We start from the raw sequence: 8,899 nt of genomic DNA, 5'->3' as shown, positions 1-8,899 counted from the left end.
TTATCAGTAAACCGACGGTGATTAGTAACACTACATATACCATCATTCATATGTTGTTCATACCCTCTTAATCCGAATCAGGGTCATGGGAGCTGGAGTCTATCCCGGTATGCATCGAGCAGAAGGTGAAGAGACGCCCTGGGAAGACTGCAAGTTCATTGCAGGGCCCAAATGCAGCCATTCATACTAATGGGCAGTTTAAAGCCTCTGATTCACCAAGCCTGCATGTCATTGGTCTTGGGGCAGAAACTGGAATGGCCCGAGGATTCATCCCCTCTCCGGGAGATCCAACAAAAATTTAGATTTGCACAGGTATTGCTGACATGGTACCATTTCTACACCATTTAGTGCCCCCCCCCACACCTCCATCTCCCAAGTCACAGTGCAAGTTGGCTTAGAGTTTACAGTAGTAAAGGAATCTTAACTTTGATACAAGTGCAGAGAGGGGGGAAAAACCAACAGACTAAACTTCAAAATATCTCACTACATCAAATATGTGAAAACACAGAAAAGCGTATACAAATTTGTGCGAGTCACACTCCTATCTTCCATCTTAAGCGAGCCCCCGCAGGTCCAGAAGTTGCTGACACAGTGCTATCGTCTCCTTGTTCTCTGCCTCCCACCCACCCCCCCACCCCCCCCCCCCGCTTACTCTCCCCAGTAACTAACTCTACAGACAGCTCTCAGTGTCAGCCAATCAGATAACACAGAGACCCTGATTCCCATACAACACCACATGCCTTTCATCCTGCTGGGGTGGATTCCAGCAGACAGATGGGATCCCATGTACAGTTTACTGTATGATGGATCACCAGAGGGGATGGGAGCACGGGAGATAGGATCTTGTGCTGATGTTATGCATCCATCTTCACTGACTCGTTGACTTTTAGTCTTTTTTTTCTTAATGCAAATGGAAAACCGGCCTACTTGGTTGAGATGATTGTCTAAACCAGTGTTTCTCAAACTTTTTTCAGCCAAGGCACCCTTTTTAAGTGCCTAAAATCTCAAGGCACCCCAGTGTAAAAATATAGCTAAAAACGACACTGCATCCCTCTATTAGTGCAAATATCCTTTTTTATTTTTAGGGGACGGCGTGTATCAATGAACAGATAGGCAGACAGATAATAAGGTGGGTAAAGAGATAACATCCCTCCAGAATAAAAAATAAAGTGTCAAAATAAGTCCTTCAAACTGCCATCCCCCTTCCCAGCATAATGAAGTGACAGGAACTTCACACAAAGAAATGGCAGGAACACTCCCATCTGTACTCTTCCATCCAGCCTCTGTACACACACACACACACACACACACACACACACACACACACACACACACACACACACACACACACACAGAGACACACCCACACACAACCCGCATTTACAAAGTGAGATAGGCCTACATGTGCACATGAACACACACTCACGCACAAATATGCCACAACTGAGAGCCAGGAGTGCATAGGGGAGAGAGAGAGGCCGAGAGGGGGCGTGACTCACCATCAATGAGAGACATGGGCCTGGGAAGACGCACAAAGCTGCCCTATCCTGGCAGGGATGGATGAGAGGCAGACACGTAGATCCTGGTCCACAGTCCTTAGTCGCTCCCTGTACCTGTTCTTGATGTACGTCAGGCTTGAAAAACTCAGTTCACATAGATAGGTTGTGGAGAAGGGTAGTAGAATAGCAACAGCGCATCTTGAAGACAATGGGTACTCGTTTCCCACTGATATCCAAAAGCTGTCCAGTTCCACATCACAAAATCTCATTTTCAAAGTGCGATCTTCCCTGATCTCCATCATTTGTTCCTGTATTGGAAGTGAGCAGTCCTTTGCACTTTCCATTGCACGCGCACTCCAAGGATCACGGACCCAGTCAAACTCAGCATATGACTCAGAGGGAAAATAGTGATTGAATCGCTCGTCAAGAGTGGTCAGATGCTGGGCTATTACGCCTGACAATGTGGTGTTGTTTGTATGCATATTGCACAGGGGAAACATATCCAGCCTGCCCTGGTCTACAAAGGAACGCCAGAGTGTGAGCTTGGACCTGAAGCCGCGTAGTTTGTCAGATGAGGAGAGGAGGGTTTCTTGTCTACCTTGCATTTTGATATTCAGCTCGTTTATGTGCTTAAATATGTCAGCCATATACGCGAGTTTTGCGCACCACTGCTCGTCTGCGAGTAGCTCTGCAAATGCAGGTTTCTCGTCTATCACGAAGGCCCTCAGTTCTTCTCTTAACTCGTACACTTGGGTCAAAACTTTACCCCGTGAAAGCCAGCGGACAGCCGTGTGTAACAACAAGCTTTGATGCTCTGCTCCCATTTCCTCGCAAAGAATGGAAAAAAGGCGGCTCTTTAACGGGCGCGCCTTGATGTAATTAACCATGTCCACTGCTTTGTTCAGTACGTCGGAAAGTTCTTTTGGTAGCGTCTTAGCAACAAGTGCCTCTCGGTGAAGGCAGCAGTGGGTTGTTCGTATATCAGGGTTTTGCGCTTTGGCCCTGGTAATGAAACCTTTGGCACTGCCCGTCATTGCAGCCGCGCCGTCGGTGCAAATACTGATACAGTTCTTCCAGCTCAAACCACCCTTGTCAAGATACTCAGTTGTCACACGGAAGATTTCTTCTCCTGTAGTGTTGTTGGGGAGCAGTTTGCAAAATAAAAAGTTCTCTCTAATACGGCCCCCATCAACAAAGCCAACATTTGCTAAAAGCTGAGCGTGCCCGCTCACATCAGTTGACTCGTCGAGTTGTAAGGAGAAATGTCCACTGGCCTTGATTTTATCCAAAACGACATCTTCAATATCGGCAGACATGCTATTGATTCGCCGCGCTATTGTGCAGTCTGACAGCGGGACCTTGGCTACTTCTTTGGCAGCTTGTGGGCCAAGCATTTTGGTAACGATTGCCGTGCAAGCAGGTATTATGACGGACTCTGCGATTGTGTGGGGCTTCTTGGCTTTCGCTACTATTTCTGCTACGAGGTAGCTGGCCTCCAGAGCCTTCTCGGATACTTTGGCAGCTTTACACATGACTTTCTCTTGCCGCGATTGCTGGGTTTTAAGGCGAACAAAGTACTCCTTCCCCTTGTTTTTAAGGTGTGGGTGTTTTTGCTTCAGATGTCGTTTGAGTTTGTTGGGAACCATAGTTTGGTTCGCCAGTGTCTTTCCACATACGAGGCAGAGCGGGAGAGGGCATGCATCATCGGTACTAATGAAGCCAAGTGCAATGTAGCTGTCGTGGTATCGCAAAATCTTTGTCTTTGTCTTTTTAGCCTTGCCCTTGCTAGTAGCCTTGCCCTTACTAACATTAGCATCTCCCGGTGGTACGACGGGTGCAGACGACTCCGAACTGGAGGATAAAAGCCGGTTGTTGCTAGAAGAAGGCTCCGGTTCACTGTCAGTGCCTGTTGAAGTATCCCCATCTGTTGGAGCTTCTGGTGGGACTTTTCTTTTTAGGAAACGGTCCATGGCTTGGTTTTGGGTTTTAGCGGCATCAAAATGTCAGGACGTGTAAAATGATAACAACGATGCCCTGACCTTACGTGACCGCGCACTGCACTGACCCGTATGTAACGTGTGAGGGGAAATGGGCACGCGAGACAGTTTCTCATGAGTATGTAGGCTATTTATTTATCTGAAATGAATTTATTTATCCATTTATTTATTCATCCATTCATTTATTCAGTAACATTTTGTAAAATAAATTAGTATTTTAATTTTTGATAATTGATATGAAAAATGTTAGATTTGCAAATTTTTTCACGGCACCCCTGACGCTGTCAGATGGCATACCAGGGTGCCGCGGCATACAGTTTGAGAAACGCTGGTCTAAACAGTAATTGAATTTGATTGTTTATTGGCTTTCTTTGGGATTGTATAGGGATGACATTTGGATGTTGTCATATTGTGATATGCAGTTTTGTTGTGCAAAATTTGCAAAATGAGGTTTGAAATATCTGAGAGGTTTGTTTTTTTTTTAAAACGAGTTATGGTTTGATATCATGACTTACATTAACCAAACAGTTCAATTAGTTAAACCTCAGTTGGATTCTTAAACATGGTATTTTGCATTTGTAAATAGAAATTGTGATATATATCATTATTGTGTAAAATTCCCTATCAAGATCATATTTTCCATATCGCTCAGCAAATAGATGATTGATATTTTTGTCTACTGCAAATCAAGTTCTTTTAGTTGATACTGGTACTACTGGTCTGATATTATTGGAATGACCACGGAAATGATTGCAGATTTTGTAGCGAGGTTGAACGACGTAAAACTGGTGAAACAACCCTTGAAACGAGTGAGAATAATTAGCTCATCCCACTATCAAAATATTACTACTACCATTACTACTATTACTACTACACTACTACTACTGCAGGTACTACCATTATCACCATCACTACTGATAACAACAACAACAACAACAACAAAAACAACAATAATAATAATAATAATGAGAAGAAGAAGAAGAGTGAGAATGTTAAGAATAATGGTAATAGATTAAATTCATACAGCATTTTCTCAAACCCAAGACACTTTACAAGAAAAAAGGGAACACAGAACAGAGGCAAATTGTCACTTGTTTCAAAGAAAACATTTTATGTTTGTTAGGGGACTTGTTCTGGGACAATAGGAAAGAGAGAGAGAGTTCAGGGATGGAGAGAGGCAGGATGATGAAAGGAAGCAAGATAAGAGGGGTTGCTGGGGAAAAGAGGAAGTGACGGCAAGAAAGATGTCAAGTAGAGAAGGATAAACCAATAGAGTTATCGAAATACAGAGTGGGAGAGAGACTGCCAGGGCTGAAGTATGATACTTCTCTTTCATAGCATTCGTTTTATGTCTCTCTATGGGAATGCTTCCTGCGTGAACCCATCAGAAGCTCAAATAACATTACGCCAACCGTAATTGGATGGCACTAGTAACATCTATATCAGGAGGGGATTGGACCCTCTGCCTATAATGACAACTGAACTATGTCAGTTGTCAGTCAGTTGTCATGCAAAAAACTCTTCTCGCTTCTCACAGAAGCCTGTCGATAACTGTGCTATTGGGAGCTAAGCTAAACTATCCAGAGATTTAAGTGCACAACTTGGTCACTTTGTGCTGTGTTCCCAGCTGTACAGTCACACACTAGTTCATAAACAGTAGCAATACTCTTCTACGACTTGTTTTACCGTGAAGTAGCAGTACTTTTATGAAACAAAACTAGCAAGACTTTCGTAAGTAAAGTAGCAATACTTTGGCTAATAATAGTAGTGATACCTCCAGTAAAGTAGCACTACTTTTTGTCTCTATGCTAGCAAGGAAGATGGTAATACTCTTCATTCTCACCTGGTTGTTGCACAAGCTATTTAGTGATTTTGCTAGAGTCTGTAGCCCACTAGGTAACCATGGCTATGGCTAATAACCCCAGTGAAGCTGGAAAAGGCCCAAACCTTTGTCCCTGTGACAATAGAATATCTAGCTGGAGGGCATCCGGGTAGCATAGTGTTCTATTCCATTGCCTACCAACACAGGGATCGCTGATTCGAATCCCCATGTTACCTCCGACTTGGTTGGGCGTCCCTACATACACAGTTGGCCGTATCTGCAGGTGGGATGCGGATGTGGGTATGTGTCCTGGTCACTGCACTAGCGCTTCATCTGGTCGGCCAGGGCACCTGTTTGAGGGGGGGGGACTGGGGGGGATGGCGGGATCCTCCAGTGCGCTACGTCCCCCTGGTGAAACTCCTCACTGTCAGGTGAAAAGAAGGAGCTGGTGACTCCACATGTATCAGAGGAAGCATGTGGAAGTCTGCAACCCCTCCTCAGATTAGTAGGGGGAGTGAAGCAGCTACCGGGATTGCTCAGAGGAGTGGGGTGATTGGACGGGTACAATTGGGGAGAAAAAAGGGGGGGGAATCTAGCTGGAACACTCACCCCATGTGTGCAGCGTGTCTGGGCCTACTCCATGCTCAGGCTTCAGCGACAAGTGTATGCACTCTCCACCGGCTGGTCTGCCAGGCTATCCTGTCAGGGGGAGACCGACTCACGGGTGAAGCAGCTGCATCACAGGAAGAGGCAGAAATTTCTGAGGGCTTGGCCGCCACACCTCGACTGAGCTGGGTGGAGGCAGACCCCCGCTCCCAGGCCTCATTTTCCTATTGCAAGAGACAGATGAGGGATGTGAGGGCTTTGCTGCTGCTTACGCCTTCCTGGTAAGAGACATGGACGATGATGGGGAAGAGTCGGCCAACTCTGAGCTTCTGTTGTCTGCCGATGAGGAGAAGGACTCCATCTTCCTGGCCACCACTTGTGGGGCTGCAAAGTCTTCTGCCGCCGGGTAGCCTGAGTAATAGAGGTGACCAGCCTTCCTTGTCATCTCCCCTGGATCTTGACATGTGCAAGCAAGCAGCTGCCAGGCTCAGCGTTCCATGGCCCATCGTCCAAGCAGAGGTTGTGAAATCTTGGTTTGATGGAAAGAAATTGTCTAAGGTGAAGAAGACGGGGAAGCAAGTGCTGCTTATTTTCCTGGAGCTACTTGATGAGATGGCGGTGACATGGAAAGATAGGCCATACAACAAGAAACACCCCATTATGGGGGTTCCCTGTTAGATTGTGAGGGGATTGAGTCCCATGGCATCCACGAGTTGCCACCCATAGAGCCATTGTTAGCAGCCCACTGTCACCCAAAGACCTCCTTGTCTTCTTCAGCTCCATCACTCTCCTTCAAGACAGACTGATTCCAGTCTAGTCTTACTGGTAAGTGTTACAAGGCAGCGGCTCTATCGGTAAGAGCCCTCAATGCCTCTTCTATCCTCACAGCTTACCAAGCTGAACTAGAAGGGGATATGACAGTTAAACCAGATACCACCCTGTGGGAAGAAATCTGTGTTATAACTGACCACGTCCTACATCTCCACAAGGTAGCCATCCAAGCTACAGAGACAGACATGGGCCTAATGATTCTTCCTGAGAGGATACGCTGGCTCGGGCTCACCAACCTGACAACCAAGGAGAAAGAGGAGCTCCTTGACATTCCCATCATTCCTCAGGGTCTCCTAGGTGCAGCTGTTACATCCATGCAGAAGAGATGTGAGGAGAAAGAGAGAGAATGAGGTGCTGAAACTGTGTCTGCCGAGGAAGACTCAACCCGCCACTCCTACGGTGCCACACTAGTCATATGCACAGGCTGCCTCTCACCCAGCCCCTGCCTTCAGGATCGCAAAAGTGCAGGCAGCTCCCAGGCCGCCAGAGGTTCCCAAGAACCCATGGTCTAGGAAGCAATCTCCCCAAACCAGACCTCAAGTGGAAAAGTAAGAAAGGAGTGCAGAACGCGGCTTGGCATTCATATTCATATGCTCACCAAAGGGAAACAAAGATAAGGTTTTCAGTATTGTCACACAAACACTTTTCTAAGGCTTTCTGTAATAAAAACGTCCTGACATGCGTAACCCAGTAGACTGCTGAGGGCGTCAACACATCAGTTTTGATGGAGTGGCCAGTCAGCCCTCTCTCTCTCTGCACAGGGAGCGCTGGGCTGCATGCACTCAGTCAAAATCGGTGTTGAGAAAGATAGAGAAGGGCTACAGTTCAATATTGCTCCACCACATCTCAAAAAAATAATCCACTCATGCTCAGGGCGAGTCTGCCAATATTCTACGAGAGGAAATTTTGACTTTGAGAAAGAAAGGAGCTATAAGAATTGTCCTTCCCAAGGAGACCCACAGCGAGTTCTACTCAAGATAATTTCTAGTCCCAAATAAGGGGGGGGGGTATGAGAGCCATTCTGGATCTCTGTGCCCCAAACCGTCATCTAAGGAAATACAAATTCAGGATGATGACACACACTTCTCTGCTGTGGTTCATGCACGCAGGCGACTGGTTCACATCAGTCAACTTGAGGGCTGTTTATTTCCACATTCTTATATACCCCCCACACAGGAAATGTCTGAGATTCGTTTTCCAGGGGATAGCCAATGAGTACATGGTTCTGCCATTTGGTCTGTCCCTGAGCCCAATAGTGTTTGTAAAATGCATCAAGGCGGCAGTAGCCCCGCTCAGGAACAGGTATATTTGAGTGGCTAGATACATCAATGACTGGCTAGTGGCAGCCTCCACTCGGCAGGAGGTGGCTTGTCCACGGATACTCTCACTCAACACCTTGTCAATCTGGTTTTCAGATAAATGTGGAACCTGCTCAATGCATTACTTTAATTGGGCTCACTCTGGCCTCTGTCCAAGCCAAAGCATTTTTATCCCTGGAAAGTATGGAGACTATGCAGACAAATCTAGCACTGTTTCTCAGGGGCAATATGGTTACCCAAAAACAATGCCAGAGGCGGTTGGGCCTGATGGCCTCCTCTGTAGTGGCCATACCTCTGGGGTGCCTGTGTATGAGAGACATCCAGTGCTGGGTAGCCTCTCTGGATCTGGATCCTCACTGCGATGGCCACCGCCGGGTGAGGTTTTCCACAGACTGCTCACCAGCACTTCGCCAGTGGAAGAGCTCAGGTTTCTTGACTCCAGCTGTTTCTATGGGAATCGCCCTGGTCAGGAAAGTGATCACCACAGACGCCTCTCTGGTGGGCTGGGGTGCCACTCACGAGGGGAGAACAGTGAATTGGAGATGAGCCCTCACATGTGTTCTACCCAAATAGTGTCTGGAGCTTCTGGCTGTTCACTTGGCTCTGAAGCACTTCATCCCTTGGATGAGGGGTCATCATTTTTTAGTGAGGACAGACAATTCTACCATCGTTGTTTACATCAACAGGAAAGGGGGGCTGAGGCCCCCTCAGTTACACACACTGGCACACCGACTGATAGTTTGGAGCAGTGTGCACCTGCAATCACTGAGAGTGACTCATTTACTGTGCATTCTGAATTGCGGGGCAGATCTGTTACCCAGGGGC

The 8,899-nt window shown here is 46.8% G+C and overlaps 1 pseudogene; it reads left to right on the top strand.

The window, feature by feature from the left end:
- Positions 1–6,386: 6,386 nt before the first annotated feature.
- Positions 6,387–8,620, top strand: LOC130109796 (uncharacterized; annotated as a pseudogene).
- The last annotated feature ends 279 nt before the right edge of the window (positions 8,621–8,899 follow it).

The sequence above is a fragment of the Lampris incognitus genome, chromosome 3 (genome assembly GCF_029633865.1).
Source record: "Lampris incognitus isolate fLamInc1 chromosome 3, fLamInc1.hap2, whole genome shotgun sequence".
Lineage (NCBI taxonomy): Eukaryota > Metazoa > Chordata > Actinopteri > Lampriformes > Lampridae > Lampris > Lampris incognitus.
The sequence above is the reverse complement of the archived record's forward strand: the minus strand, read 5'-3'. Positions and strand labels throughout refer to the sequence as shown.